Here is a 16,934-nt window from a genome sequence, read left to right as displayed (position 1 = left end):
ACTATAGTGGTGTTTAGCATTGTGGTTAGTTGACCAAAGGTAATAGCAGCAGTCTAAGTGTAATCACTATACTTAAAAATCCCACCGCTGTACACCAGTGTTAGGCAGAATCCCATGCAGTGCCCTTAGAGACCACCTCACAGAGTTAAGACTACAATTGGTAATACAAGTTCACCTTTGGTACAAGCCTGTACTACACAGAGAGAGTGGTAGCAGTGACTGAGCAGCCAGACTTATCTCAAGAGCAAATGAGCAGTAGTAGAGATTACACAAACGACTGCAATGAATGTGATTCAAGGAAACACTGACTCAAGGTTTCTGGTTAAAAAATATAAGTACATTTATTTTTAAACCATCTGTTCACAAAACACTTCACTTCTAGAAAAATAAAACCACACTTCAAATACATCACACACAAGCAATTCCCCTTGTGCAGAACAATTCAAGATAAGTACCTTAGGATTTGACAGACCGGTGTTATGAAACAAAAGCCGTTACCGGGAATACATATGCGATCACTTTTTGACAATAATGACAGCTCGGTCTTACTAAAGATACCCGTACCGGTGGGAAGAAATGTAACCGTAGTCAAAGCGAGATGCTGGCTAAGTTCAAGAGTAAACTGAAAACGTTTCTCTTTGATCTGCCGCCTGGTTAGAACTTCTAACTGATTAAGGAGGACTCTGACCTCTGAGTCTCTGCATTGGTTTCTCTTACTTGCACTGTTTAAATCATTTCTGTAGTGGTGTTTGGCTTGTCGATTATGTGTGCACGCTATGTGGCATGATGTTACAAGAATTCTTAATAAATAAATAAATAAATAAATAAATTAATACATTAATAAATGGAAAAATGCTAGTTTCTTCATTGGCAGCCAGGGCAGAATGGGCTAAGCATGTGTTTTGTGTTGTCTGTGCCCCAGGCATACAAGTAGTCTGGCAATCTAATTTGAAAGAATTAAATATAAAGGAGGTCAAATTTGTCAAGTCCCTGAAAGATAGCATTAAAGTATTCTGGACAGCTTGATATGAAAACATTGGCCAGCAGCATTTTCTGAGGCAGCGAACAGTAGCCGAGAAAACACATAACATTCTCAAATGAAAAACAAATATATCTAAGATACTTGACTAGCATGTTGGGATGAAGCTAATAAACCGTCAAACAGCACAGTGCTAATGCAACTCTGAGGCACCATACATTTGCCCAAACTGATAGGAACCATGGAATCCATGAACTACAAGTCCCAGAATTCTGAGTTTGAACTAACATTGTTTTAGTACCACGAAGCAGAACCACTATATTGGATGGATTGAATTTTAATCTATTTCTGTTCATCCAATGCCAACCTCCATCAAGCATGTCTTAAAGCCATCATCTCTGGATCTGTGGTCACCAACTTGTCAGATAAACTCCATTGTCATTGACGTGCATGGAGAAAGCTAGCTCATTGGACTGAACAAGGTCTTCCAGAGGTGTTATATACATATTAAACAACAAAGGACAGAGTGAGGACCCCTGGGGTACCCCACAGTTGCATTATACTATTTGCAGTTCATATGGTGATAAAGTTACTGATTGAACTCCTTTACACAAAAATAATGTAACTATGTCTTTGCAGTCCCCGTTATTCCAAATGCAAAAGACATCCCAGAAAGATGGAATGATCAATATTGTAATAGAAACAACGGCTGCTAAGATGACAGATTCAGCACTGCAGTTTGGCCGAAGACCACCTGCGAGCCAAATAAAAGAGATGGGTTGTCTATGATGTTTTGCATTTGCCCAGTTGCAATTATATCCATTCTCCAGCATGGTATCTGGCATGGATTCACATGTTCATGATTATTCCCTGTCGTCAGGCCGGGAATCCCAGGTAAAAGAAAAAAACTGTTTTATTTTCACTTAGAAACTGTATTTCTCCTCTAAACCTATCACTGTACTCTTGGTAATACTGCTCCCAGCCAAAGACAGTCCTCTCCCTAAGCCACTCCTCTGGCAGCCATCTTCCAATTTTTACCACACGTTCAAGTGTTGGGAGTCTACTACTACAGTTTTCGTTGATTCGATGGCAAAAGTTTCTATTTTTGTTAAAAATAAGAGCCTGTGTGCTCTTCTCTCCATCTGCCAACAGAGGGGATCTGTTTGTCAGTGAAATCAGCGCCCCTCAAGGGCAAGGTTTGTCAAAGTTTCTTTGAGGTTTTCAGAAGGCCATCAGGCCTACTCCGCACCTCTGGCCATGACGGAGGAGAAGAAGGAAGGAAAATCCCTTTTCAAGCTCTGCACCAGATGCAGACTGCAGAATGTGTTTGTGGATGACAAACACCTTCAATGCCTGTACTGTCTTCATCCAGACCACAAACAGGGGAGTGCGAGATATACCTCGGCTTCTCTAAGAAAACGATGAAGGATCAACACAGTAGACTTGCGGTGTGGCTAAATGCCAAGGCCAAGGCCACTGCCCTGTGCCCCAAGTAGAGTCATGCCTCACCTAGGACCGGCTGGTCAGAGGGGCAGGCTTCTAAGTCCTTTGAGGGTGCCCCAATCGTGGGGGCCCAAGAAAAGGCCAAGAACCGTGAGTCCGGTTCCATCAGGGTCGCTGCACAAGCTGGTCTCGTGATGGGCAGGGTGTGATCAACATCACCATCCGCCTCCATCACCAGCCAGCAATCGAGCTCCACCTCAAAGAGGAAATTGTCCAACCCGGCTAAGCTGCGGGAGAAACCAGAGAAACCCAGGACAGAGGAAAATGCGGCTGACTTGCCGAAGAAGGCCGAAGAGGTGCAGGAGAAATCTTTGTTGACGATAGAGCTGGTGGTGGTTGCTCTTTCAAAGGCCCAAGGGGTTGTGCCCATGGTTTTCCTGCCCTTGAGGTGGGAGGCCTCAGCTGGGCAGCGATGAAGCCTGCTGGCATGCCAGAGAAGAGGATGCCATCTCTGAGCCTGGCCCGACACTTCAGTTTGTAAAAATGGAGGGGGGGCGATGAAGCCCCGGGCCAACCACTGGATGTACTCCAGGTCATGGAAGTTTTGTCCTTGGATGAAGAGGAACAGGAGTCCCTGTAAACGGTCCATGAGGACGTGGTGGAGGATGACAGTGGCAAAGCCGATGCCAATGACAGTGCGGGCCTAGTCTTCAGACCACGCCAGCTCAGCCAAGAGATGTATCCTCCGACATCCTTTCAACCCTACACACTTTACTGTCAGATATCCCAAAAAAGTATGCAGCAGGTCCCCAGATCACCCTCCGGATAAAAAGAGGAAGCATCACCTGATTCCCCTGTGTCAACCCCTACACCCGTGCCCTCCCCCCAGTGGACATGGGTACGGAACGGGCATGGCGACGACAGACAACGCGATGATGACATTGTGAAGGTAGGCAGATATCTGCAACCGAGAGCATCCCTTCGAGATGAGGTGGTGTTGTTTCATTCCATGGTCGCCAAAACCTCTGCACTTTTCCAGCTTATGCCCAAGCAAGCAAACCAGGAAAGAGGGCTGCCTGTACAAGAGGCGCAAGCCCAAGAGGAAGATCATCATGGCAGAGCCCCTCCTGCACGATGTGTGGGAAGCAGTACCAGCCCTCTTGATGAATCCATGGACGGTCCCAGCCAAATGGGATAGGCTGGATAAAAAGTACTTGGTGCCGGAGTCTGCTCCCAGGTGTCTGCGGTCAGAAGCATCACCGGGCTCGATGGTTTCATCGACCATGAGGAAGAGATTGTCAAACTCTTCCTTGTCATCCTCAAGAGGGGAAGAGATTGGACACCAGGGGGAAGGAAGGTACAGCAGGGAACTGTGGTACAAGCTGGGCCTGATTCTGGAGTTCCTGCCCAACGAAAAGAGGACAGAGGTGATTGCTGCATTCTAGGAAGGAGATGTGGCTTCGGACCATGGCATCACAGTGGCACTGAACATCACCGACACAGGTTTCCTGCAGATGGGGAACAGTGTCTGCCTCCGTTGTTGAGGCTGGCTCAAAGCTACACATTTCTTCCAGGAAGTCCAGACTACGGTGCTGGACGTGCCCTTCAAAGGGGATAACCTGTTTGGGAAGGCCATCAATGAGTCCCTGCAGGCCATCAGGGAAGATACAGAGATGGCTTGTGCCTTGGGCACTCTACAACAACACTGCTCTTCTTTTGTGCCTCCAGAGGAAAATCGGACGGATCGACAAAAGGATTCTCCTCGTCGTACCGCCAGCCCCCCTGGTCAACAGCCCAGGAGGCCTACAGGGGCTGTTCCAAGGCATGAGATGGAGGTGGTCAGCACCGTCATCGTGCTCAAGGTGGAACGCCTGGCCAGAAGCAGGACTGAACCAGCCAAGACGTCAGGCCCCCTCCCTTGCACTCTGGTGGGAGGCCGGCAGATGGGATCCATCAGCGAGTGGGAGAAGATCTCCACTGACAGATGGGTACTGGACACTCTTGCCTACGAACATACCCTGGAGTTTCAGCACAAGTGTCTGCGCCTCCCTCTGGTAGACCGGCAGGAGCAGCACATCCCTCATCTCTTAGAAGAGGTACAAGCCATACTGTGAAAAGTGGCGATAGAGCTGGTTCCACGACGACTCTGGGGATCCGGAGTCTACTCCAGATACTTTTTGGTCAAAAATAAAACCGGGGGCTGGCAGCCCATTCTAGATCTGCAACGTCTCAACAAGTACCTCAAGTCCCAAAAATTCAGGATGGTCACATTGGAGCACATGCTCGGTAACTGGAAGAAGGAAAATTCTTGACGTTGCTGAACCTGGAGGACGCCTATTTCCATGTCCCCATCCACAGGAAGCACAGAAAGTTCCTACGTTTTGTATTGCAGGGACGGCACTACCAGTTCAAGGCCCACCCTTTTGGCCTTAAATCGGCCCCCAGGGTATTCACGAAGTGCCTGGCGGCAGTGGCTGTCCATCTGCGTCCACGGGGGATACACCTGTACCCGTACCACAATGACTGGCTCTTCCGAGCCATTTCGCGATAGTTGGCCATTGGACACACAGAGACAACCATTTAGCTGCTGATGGATCTGGGGTTCTCCATCAATTATCGCGAGTCCTGCTTCACACCATCGCAGAACGCACTGTTCCTAGGAGCGTGGTGCAATACAGTCTCCTGCCTAGCATCGCCCTCGGAGGAGAGGGTCGCTGACATTCTGGGGAATCACTGAAGACTGCCTCTGTGCGGACCATCAAGTCACTGCTCGGCATGGTGTCATCGTGCATCTATCTGATCCGGCTATGTAGGTTATGGATGCGACCGCTTCAGGAGTTCCTGGATGCTCGCTGGGTTCAGGTGCCTGGAAGCTTCACGGAAAAGATCTAGCTTAACGAGGAGTTCCGCCAAGCTAATTGGTGGTGGGGAGTCCACCCCAATGTCGCCCAGGGCACAGGCTTCCAAAGGCCTCCGCACCAGGAGGCGGTCACCATGGATGTTTCCCTGGAGCGAGGGCAGCCCACACCGGACGCCTCCACACCAGAGAACAGTGGCGGGCAGAAGAGAAGGATATTTACATCAATATCCTGGATCTGCGGGCAGTGTTCTGTGCACTGAAGTCATTCCTTCCATCCCTGAAGGGCAAGGTGATAAGGATCTTCATGGACAACATCACCACAATGTGCAACATCAGGAAGCAAAGAGGCACTGGAACCTTAGCACTCTCCAAAGAGGTGCAGGCTCTGTGGCTCTGGGCCGTCAAACAAGAGATGTTCCTCATCTCCTTTCACTTGGCGGGAGTCAAGAACATCATCACTGACTCCATAAGCAGGGAGTTGCACTCGGGCCACAAGTGGAAACTTCGGCAGCACCAGGTGGACCGCATCTTCATCAAGCAGGGCAGGCCCCAGATCATTCTGTTTGCAACGGCGGCGAACTCCAAATGCCAGAAATGTGCCAGCAGATTCCAACAACCACAGAGCATGAGGGACATGTTCTCCTTCCTGTGGGACAGCCTGTTTCTGTACGCGTTGCCTCCGCTACCTCTCCTGCTGCAAGTCATCAATCAACTCAAACAGAGCCAAAACAGGATAATATTCATCGCCCGCGTAGCCATGGCAGATTTGGTACCCGGACCTTTTCAGCCTGTCAGTGTCGCTTCCGGTCTAGTGGTCGCGGATCTACTCACCAGAGAAGGAGGCGCAATGCAGCATCACAACCCAGGATCGATAAACCTGAGGACTTGGCTTCTGCAGCCCTAGAATTTGGAGGATACGAATTGCCATAGGACTGCATGGAGGTCTTTTCCAAAGCCAGAGCATTGTCGACACTTACGTGCTATGGTCACAAGTGGAAGCGTTTCACTATGTGGTGCAGTTTCTTTCAATCTTGTCATCTTTCGCCAAGGAGGGGCTGGCGCTTGCCTCTATCAAGGTGCATTTGGTGGCTATCCCACGTTACACCAGGTCTCCAGGAAAGTCTTCTCTTTGGTCCCAACATCTCATCAAGGAATTCCTCAAGGAACTGTTTCAATCTTTCCTGCCGGTGAAGGCCCCTGCCCCGGCATGGGAACTCAATGTGGTGCTGACGAGGCTCAGGGTGGCTCCCTTTGAGCCTATGCATCAGACCCCTCTCAAGTTCCTCTAGTGGAAGATGGCTTTCCTCATGGCCATCACCTCTGTCAGGAGGGTAGGTGAGATCCAGGCCCTATCTTGCAAACAGCAATATCTGACTTTCTAAGAGTCGAGGGTGGTTCTACTGAAGCACCCCTCGTTTATGCCAAAGATTCCGTCAGAATTCCACCTCAACAAACCTTTAGTGTTAACAGTGTTTTTTCTGAAACCTTCTTCACATGCTGAAAGGGCCTTGCACTCGCTGGACATTGCTCGTGCCCTGAAGTTCTACGTGGCACGCTCAAAGAGTTTTCGGAAGACATCTCAACTGTTCATGAACTTTGGTCCTGTGAACCATGGGAAGGCCTTGTCCAAGGCTTCTCTCACAAGGTGGCTCTCCGCTGTCATCGGTTGGCAAACTGACCGCTGCCCAGACGTCTGAGAGCCCATTCCACCAGAGCAATCACTGTGACAACTGTTTTCCTGTCTGTGTGCCCCTGCTTGGCATCTGCAGGGCTGCTACGTGGAGGTCTATGCACACCTTCACAAGATTCAACTGTGTCATCAGGGATTCCTCAGAGGAGTCCAGAGTCGACCAAGCAGTACTGCGCAACCTGTTCGCTTGAGGTGAGCCTCTTCCAGAGGTAAGGGTGATTGCTTCTGTTGAGCCTTGCCACCTCCCATGGTTCTGTAATGTTGTAGTGCTATGTATTCTTTATTCATGAGCATGTGAATCCATGCCAGACCCCATGCTGGAGAATGAACAAGTTACTTACCTGTAACTTTTGTTCTCCAGCATGGCTCTGGCATGGATTCACATCAGAACCCTCCCTCCTGCCCCTCTGCAGCTCTTCGTGGTCATGATATGATATGGCATTTGTAACGCGCCTATACACAAGTGATTCAAGGCTCGACGAGGCAGGGGGGGGACAAAGGGAGACAGACAACGATCCTACTAGGCCAGGTGTCATTCAGATCGCGCAAGTGCAAGGGTAGGGGGACTGGGAAAAGTGCAGGGGAAGGGGAGAGGGGAAGTGCAGTACATGGTTAGTAGAATACAAGATAAATAATAGGGCCAGCTTGTGGCAAGTGCAAGGAAAGTGCGGTACATGGTTAATAGAATACGAGATAAATAATAGGGCCAGCTGGTGGCAAGTGCAAAGGTAAGTGCTGGGAGAAGGGGCTGTAGGATACAGAGACAGTCCTGTAGTGCATGTAGGCAGTGCAAGGAAGACCTTGCAGTGCACTTTACATTCTTTCCAAATCTGAAGATGGCTGCCAGAGGAGGGGCTTCAGGAGAGGACTGTCATTGGCAGGGGGCAGTATGACCCAGAGTACAGTGATTGGTTTAGAAGAGAAATACAGTTTGTGAGTGAAAGTGAAACTGTTTTTTCTTTTACTAAGGATTCCCGGCCTGACGACGGGTAATATTCATGAGCATGTGAATCTATGGCAGACCTATGCTGGAGAACAATAGTTACTGGTAAGTAACTTGTTCCTTATCTTGCCTGGATTGTTTTAAAAAAAAATGTTAATAGTATTAGTAGGTTGTTAATTGAGCATAGACCTTGCTTTGGAAAACAACAGAGCACTTAGTGAAACTGGCCTGATATTTGTTGGATCATTCAGGTCCAACGTGGACTTCTTCAATAATGAAATTGCTGCTGCTGCTTTAAGATGATCAGGTACAGATCCTATGTGAAAATAGAAGATTGTGCACAATTCTTAGATAATTGAGTTTCTAGCTTTCATTGGGGTACATGCAGTAAAGGGTTAATGTGGTTAGCCAATAGGTAATCGTGGGTACATACATTTACGAAAATAGGTTTCTGATATGCATTCTAAATCAGAAAAAAAGCGGTCCAGTATCTGGGCCTGAGGAATCACTATTAAAGGCTAGTTCATCCTCATAGTCAAAAATAATGCCCATTTAAATAGTCCTTCTTAAATCTTAAATCCTATTTACAAGAAAGAAACTAAATTGTCACCTAATGATTGCAAAGGTATAACTGTACCATTTAAATAGCTTGGATGACGAAGCTCCTTAGGAACATTAAACAATTCATCAGAAATATTTGGCATTTTAAAATAAGAATAACACAAAATTGAGATTTACAAATCAGAGTGTAAATTCTTCTCCAGTGCTGATAAGCTAGTGTCACCCGGTTTTCAGAACCTTTCAGAATCGGACTAAACCAGGTTTTAGTGGACTGAGTTTTCAGTTTCTTAAATGGTCTGAAAGGCCAAAATATGCGCTAAATTATTTCCAATCGACAGTAGGCCAAAATAGTACTTGAACTTCCCAGTCAAGCGGTGCTTTGAACATGTTATTCTGACCGCCAATCATGTCAAAGGCCCTCTGGGCAATCCTTAAACATGTTCTGATGATATCTCCACCCTTCACTTGAGAGAGACTGGAAGTCATTGAGTCGACTAGAACTATGTGCTCTCTTCACACTTTCCAACTGATGTTTCCCAGAATTCATCCATCTAGAGCACAAAGTCACACTCTTTAACTCCTAGGTTCCTGAAATAATTTGGTCCTGTTGCATTTAGGATGCACCCCAAGCCATCTGTCTTTTAGAATTAAATCCCAAAACATTCCTGTTTTGGTCATGCTATTTATCCTCCTCCTCTGTTATTCTGGTATTTAGTATTAAGATGTGTATATTGAGTGACCATTCCAGAATATAGACATATAGTGTAACACATTTGATATTTGAAGCTTCTCAAGTTTTGGATCAGTATGGAGAAGGGTTTCATATATGCAGGATGTTGTCGTTCATGCTGTGGTAAGGAAGTAATAGAGATTAGAACTAGATTATAATTCTAATTATAGTAAATGGGACTTCTTTTAATCGGAATTATATTAGAATTACTATAAGGACGAAAAGTTTAGTTTTCTTTTTTAAATGTGTGTTTTTCTTGGCTGTATAAATTGTGACAGACACACAAACACATACACACACACATGCAGTGCATGAAATACAAAGACACACAGATGATTTTTAAGAATTAATTAGGGCCTCAGTACAGCAGTGTGGTTAAAATCGGCGGAAAATCTGTCACTGCCGCATTACCACACCACCGTAATTCCACCAAAATCTTCATAGAGTTCTATGAACTTCATAAATTGGGACTAACATGCGATGCCCCCACATGTGATCTAGCAGAGTTTTCGCCAGACCAACTGGCAGTAACAGTAAATCTGTTTGGTGGTTTTCCAGAAGATTCATCACTCGAATAACACCAAACCTGTAACAAGGCTCTTAAAATAGCAGAGAGTGCTTTGTTCATAACACACATGCATGTTTTTATTTTTACAGCAAGCAAAGTAACCTCACAGTGTGAGTGCCAGATATAGCTGAAGGAGTTGGAATCATAGTGACTAGCATGAGGGACAACTTACTACATTCTGTGAATATGAAAATGAATGGATGATTACTCCCTTGCCTTTTATTTTGGTAAGGAGCTGTAAGACAGGCAAATGGAATAGTTAAACCCATTTTAAAGTCTGATATTCGTAAGTGTTTGCCACAATGCAAATGTACAACATAAAGCTTAAAAACATCAAAAAGGATTTCGCTCTGGCTCCACGGGTTAGGATGCAAAATGTGGGTTCCTCTCCCAACTTCTGGGTTCTTTATCAATTTGATAAATTCACAGACAATCAAGGTATTATGATTGTTTCTTAGCTTTGTGGATTCGGGTCAACTGTTTTTTATTCTCAATCCAGTGTGAGTTCCTTTCTATGTGTATCTGGGACCCATGAGTGCCTGGCATAAGGGAATGGTAAGCAAACCATCAGAGCTTCCATTATGTAACTGGTAAACCTAATTTGTCTTTAGACTTGGTTTTTGGATTTAAGCTGTTATCCTGTCTGAGCATCCTGTCTACCTTCCCACAAACTTCCTCCTCACTCTGCTCAAGGTGTTTCAAAGTTCTCATAATAAATGGATCCATCTTGTACACTTTTAATCTCCTCTACACTCGTCCTTCACCTCCTTGATTCTTTGCCACATGCACATTACTCCACCCCTCATAGATTCAATAGGGTACATTATCAGATGCATGCCCTCCTCATGCTCTATTTCCCTCTGAGAAATTCCTCTCCTGCATTTACCTCCAACCTCCTTCTATGTCTCTGCTATATACACCTCCTTAAAATGCCCTCCACCCTATTCTATGATGTTCCCCCATCTTGTGTGTGATGTTCTATCCTCCTTCGTCTTTCCTTTTCCCTCCTGCCACCTCTTTCCACACTCCATCCGCCTACTCCCTCTGGCTTCTGTCCATCCTTTTCCAAGATCTTCATCCCAACATCTCTTGTAATGCTGTCATCTTCTTCTTCCACTCAACTTCTTTCATAACTCACTTCTCTCCTCAATTCTTCCCACCTTGTCTCGTTTTACTTCTTCCACCTCCTCTCTTTGTTTCTCCGCCAGCACCTTATCTCTCCATCTCCAATAATCTCTCTACACAATCACCAACTCTGTATGAGCATAACCATGTAAATCTGAATGCCGTTTTTAAAGTGGTGTGGCCCCTCCCGATGGGCTACCCAAACTCTAAGTAGTTGAAGCTGAATGGTATAGTTACAGATGGGCCCTTTTTCATAAGTTTACCCCCTAAGTAATGCATTCCTCCTGCTCTGTACAGTAACATGTCAGTCAATTTGATGCTCAATCACCATATTGGATGATAGCCGTTTTCCACAGAATGGCTTGCATCTTTCTCCACACTGATAACACTCTCTCCAACCTGATAGATGAACCGCTCATCTTGCTACAGCCACAAAAAGAACTCTAGTAAAATTCTTCCTTGTTCCTTCATCTCAGGGGAAATTCAATAGCATGTTACCTGCAGCTATGAAATTCTGGCAGTGATGACTACATGGAACTCTGTATCAGACTCTCCCAAGTAAAGTGCAGAAGTAAACGGCCCATACCTCAGTATTACAACACCGTCATTGAGACTAACTCTCAAAACACCCGGCTACGCATGATCGCCTCTGATGTCCATAAACTTGCTGCTCAATTCTGCATCTTAACGTCTGATACAACATCGAGAACGGTAATGGCAAGATCGAGTTATATCCCTCTCCTTCTTCCTTTAAAAAAACCAAGGAAAATCTGTAATCATCTTCCCATTCAGCACACTCATGAATACAACACAGTCTTAGCCAGCAAACGCCCATCGTTGAGAAAACCAAAGAGAGAGGCAGCGAATATGAATCAACCAATACTTTGGGGAAAAACTTTCGGTAGAAACAAGACTCTATAAACAACGGCTGAGAAACTCAAGAGATGCATTATACCAGTCGGACGCCGAGGAGATGTTGAAGGCTCTGGCAAACAAAAAATCTCGAGACTTCTGGTCTTTAATCAACAAATCAAACAAACTCCAAAACTCACAGATGATAAATCCAGTACCTGAAGGAAAATGGACCGCCCATTTTCTGAATTTGTTTGATCCAATAAATGGAATTAACAACGAACCAGAAAAACAACAGGACTCAGTCTAGGTGGATTTGACAGAGATCGACGAGATCAAATCAATCATTTTTAAACTGAAATCGTCTAGAGCCCCAGGCCCTGATGGGCTCGCGAACTGCGATCTCAAACAACATCTGGACGAATGGGCAAATCTTATTAGTTCAATCTTCGAAGTTTGTCGAGAAACCCAAACCATTCCAGACTCGTGGAAAAAAGCTCTGATCGTTCCGATCTTCAAAAAGGGAGCCAGAGACGACCCTCTGAACTATAGGCCAATAGCCTTGCTGGACGTCATTGGAAAGGTTTTTGCCACAATCCTGCTAAGCCATTTTCGTAATTGGGCTGCTACTGCTGGATGTTCAGATTTCCTGCAAACAGGATTCCAAAAAAAACGCGAGTACGAGTGCAAATATACTATGTCTGAACTTACTCAAAGACAGAGTTTTGACTGGATCCCCTCGGATGTTCCTAGCATTCGTTGATCTGTCTGCAGCATTCGATAGAGTGGATAGACACAAACTATGGTCCAAACTCAAGTCCTGGAAATGTCCTGAGGGTATGCTGGACCCGATAATCAACCTTCACTCAAACACCAGTATAAAAGTCTGCTTAAACAACCAAGGTTTAACGTCCACCAGTATACCGACTTCGCGTGGAGTAAAACAGGGATGCCCTCTGTCCCCCGCCTTGTTCATATCTTTCCTCTGAGATTTTAAAGAAACTCAATCTGCCATAAGATCTTTTCCACCCAAAATAGGCATTACTCAGGTCCCGAGACTTTTATACGCAGATGACCTGATATTGCTTGACCAGACCCAGGTCGGGTTGCAACGACAATTGGACAACCTGTCAGCCTATACCACCGAAAACAACTTGGAAATCAACAAAACAAAAACCAAGATAATGATTTTCCAAAAACCAGGGACAAAAAAGAAAGAGGCTTTCAACTGGTTCCTCAACGACACCAAAATAGAACTGGTTGAGTCTTTCAAGTATCTTGGTGTACAACTCGACAGTACGAAGTGGGCCAGGAATCTGCAAAACGACCTATGGGCAAAGTCAAAGAATCTAGCTGCTCAATTGAGAGCAGTTGATAGAAAATTCGGCAAATTCTCTCTACAACCAGCCATCACCTTTTACAAGTCCAAGATTATCCCCTCGCTGACATATGGCATGGATGCTACCCCGTCTATTCCTCCGGGTATTTGGCTTAAACTCGAAGGATTTATCTGGAGATCCGTTCTGGGCTTACCCAATTCCACCGCTGTAGCTCCGATGCGACGGGAACTTGGCCTTGTCTCCCTAAAAGTTGTGGTGGATATTTCCTCACTACAACTTTACAGGAAAGTCATTCATCCAGAGAACCTTGAAATCTATCGCATGATCGGGGAAGAGATTGAAAAGGGCAATAACCGGACCATGACCAAATGTGCTATGAATCAAAACCTGAAACTACAGGAAATTGCATGCAGCAAGGAAGATCTAAAGAATAATCCTGCTAGGATTAAATCCAAAATGCAACATACAGACTGGATCCTGACTACGGAAAAAACAGCACACAACAAACTCCTAGCCCATCTTCCAATGACCATTAACAAACTAAAAGAACCAATGACATATTGTAAGCGATATCCTAATAAATCATTGATGAGAATCTTCTTAAAAGCCCGCCTCAACGTTCTGGAGATGCAGGAAATTCTTGCAATCAGAACAGGATCTATGGTAAAAGCCTGTAGACTGTGTAAAAACCCTGAAGAAACAGAATCCATCAGGCATCTGCTAATGCGCTGTCCCGCCCTGCAACAAGCAAGGATCGCCTTTTTCAGCCCTCTGACTGTAAGTTCGTTTGCGGGTAACGAAGAAATCTGGTGGAATCGTTTAATCACTGGGGACAAGACAAGATGGCAGACGGCGTCTGCCAAACTTTTGAATTTAGCGATCGAAAAAATTAAATCGTACATTGCCATCTGACTTTCGTACATCCCTTTTGGTGGAAGCACTGTTTTGTTCTTGTCCCCTTGGTGATGTCTATCATGAACTTTTCTTTCGTGCTACCGAAATGTTTTTGAGTCCTTGTAAAAATCTTATTTTGATTATATACAATAAAAAAAATAGCATGTTACCACTGTACTTCAAACTGTAGACCACATGCATATGGATTTTATTTGTAAATTGGTGAAGATACCAAAATTACTTCATAAATTCTTTAGGCTGTGAGCACAATAACAGGCCGATTCATGGAATTAATGTGCGCCGAAAATTCCGGCGCAGAGGTGCCAAAACGTGCTATTCGCAGTAAAAGTGCGAAAATCGCAGTGCAACTGCGAAAATCGCAGGGAAACCAGCGCACATTGATTCATGGAAGTCCGTGCGCGAGAAAAACATTGGATGTGCGCTGAAAAAGTGAGCGGCGCACGCCAGCGCACAGGTCATCCAACGGCGTGCGCCACGGCCGCTGCAAAATCGCACATAGCGCGGCTCACATTACAAAAGTAGGCGTAACACGGGGCGTAACACTCGGAATGGGGAACAACGCGTGAAAATATGGGCGTCACGGGACAAGTACAGGAGGCAAGTGCGCGGAATGCCCACACGCTCGCCTACAAATCGTATTCATGGAATCGAATAGGGCAAACCAGCGCACGGTCAAAGACGCGCACAGGGCCAAACAAGTACGCCACAAGAAAGAAGGCGGTAGCGTCTCTGCCCCTGAAATAAATGTGTGCCAAAATGTGCACTAACAAGAAGCACCCATATACAGCTATGATGAATGGTCCATACAGTGGCCCTCTAGGACAAATGAGGTGCAAAGGGGTACCGACAAACACGGACACCCGCTGTGTGAAAAATAGCGTGTGCGTGTATTACGGGGTTAGCGGGAAGTTCCACACGCGATTGGCCTGGGCACGTGTATTCCAGGGTGCACGTGAAGTTTCCCACGTGAATTAGCAGGGTACGTGTATTTCGGTGTGCGCGGCAAATTCCACACGCGAATCCAGCAGCCTACGTGTATTTCGGGGGTGCCGGGGAGTCCCACACGTGAATTGGCCGTGTGGGTCCTCCCAGCTGTTCCCTCTACACCCTCCACGGCCCCTGCAGGCGGCCCACACCACAGGGGACTACCCTGCACCCCTGCACATGTCCCGCAGGCAGCCCATCCACCATGGCCATGCCCCCCAGCCAACCCACATGTCACCTTGCACTACTGCCCACCAACGCATGTCTCCCAGCACCCCCACCCCCCAGCATCCAGGGGCACCCTCCACCAGGCCCCCACTCATGTCTCCCTGCACCCCCACCCCCCAGCACTGTAGGGCACCCTCCACTAGGCCCCCAGTCCTGTCTCCCAGCACCCCCAACCCGCAGCACTGTAGGGCACCCTCCACCAGGCCCCCACTCATGTCTCCCTGCACCCCCACCCACCAGCACTGTAGGGCACCCTCCACCAGGCCCCACTCATGTCTCCCTGCACCCCCACCACCCAGCACTGTAGGGCACCCTCCACCAGGCCCCCACTTATGTCCCCCTGCACCCCCACCCCCCTGCATCCAGGGGCACCCTCCACCAGGCCCCCACTCATGTCCCCCTGCACCCCCACCCCCTGCAACCAGGGGCATCCTCCACCAGGCCCCCACTCCTGTCTCCCAGTACCCCCTTCCCCCAGCACTGTAGGGCACCCTCCACCTGGCCCCCACTCCTGTCCCCCTGCACCCCACCCCCCTGCATCCAGGGGCACCCTCCATCAGGCCCCCACTCTTGTCTCCCAGCACCCCCACCCCCCTGCATTGTAGGGCACCCTCCAACAGGCCCCCACTCCTGTCTCCCTGCACCCCCACCCCCAGCACTGTAGGGCACCCTCCACCAGGCCCCCACTCCTGTCTCCCTGCACCCCCACCCCCCAGCACTGTAGGGCACCCTCCACCAGGCCCTCACTCCTGTCTCCCTGCACCCCCAGCCCCCTGCATCCAGGGGCACCCTCCACCAGGCCCCCACTCCTGTCTCCCAGCACCCCCACCCCCCAGCACTGTAGGGCACCCTCCACCAGGCCCCCACTCCTGTCTCCCTGCACCCCCACCCCCCAGCACTGTAGGGCACCCTCCACCAGGCCCCCACTCCTGTCTCCCTGCACCCCCACTCCCCAGCACTGTAGGGAACCCTCCACCAGGCCCCCACTCCTGTCCCCCTGCACCCCCACCCCCCTGCATCCAGGGGCACCCTCCACCAGGCCCCCACTCATGTCCCCCTGCACCCCCACCCCCCAGCACTGTAGGGCACCCTCCACCAGGCCCCCACTCATGTCTCCCTGCACCCCCACCCCCCAGCATTGTAGGGCACCCTCCACCAGGCCCCAAACTCCTGTCTCCCTGCACCCCCACCCCCCCAGCACTGTAGGGCACCCTCTACCAGGCCCCCACTCCTGTCCCCCTGCACCCCCACCCCCTGCATCCAGGGGCACCCTCCACCAGGCCCCCACTCATGTCCACCTGCACCCCCACCCCCCTGCATCCAGGGGCACCCTCCACCAGGCCCCCACTCCTGTCTCCCAGAACCCCCCACCCCCCAGCACTGTAGAGCACCCTCCACCAGGCCCCCAATCCTGTCCCCCTGCACCCCCACCCCCCAGCAGTGCAGGGCACCCTCCACCAGGCCCCCACTCATGTCCCCCTGCACCTCCACCCCCCTGCATCCAGGGGCACCCTCCACCAGGCCCCCACTCATGTCCCCCTGCACCCCCACCCCTTGCATCCAGGGGCACCCTCCACCAGGCCCCCACTCATGTCCCCTGCACCCCCACCCCCCAGCACTGTAGGGCACCCTCCACCAGGCCCCCACTCATGTCTCCCAGTACCCCCTTCCCCCAGCACTGTAGGGCACTCTCCACCAGGCCCCCACTCCTGTCCC

Source organism: Ambystoma mexicanum, chromosome 5q (assembly GCF_040938575.1).
Source record: "Ambystoma mexicanum isolate Mex_15411 chromosome 5q, UKY_AmexF1_1, whole genome shotgun sequence".
In the NCBI taxonomy this organism is placed as follows: domain Eukaryota; kingdom Metazoa; phylum Chordata; class Amphibia; order Caudata; family Ambystomatidae; genus Ambystoma; species Ambystoma mexicanum.
Note: the sequence above shows the minus strand (reverse complement) of the source record.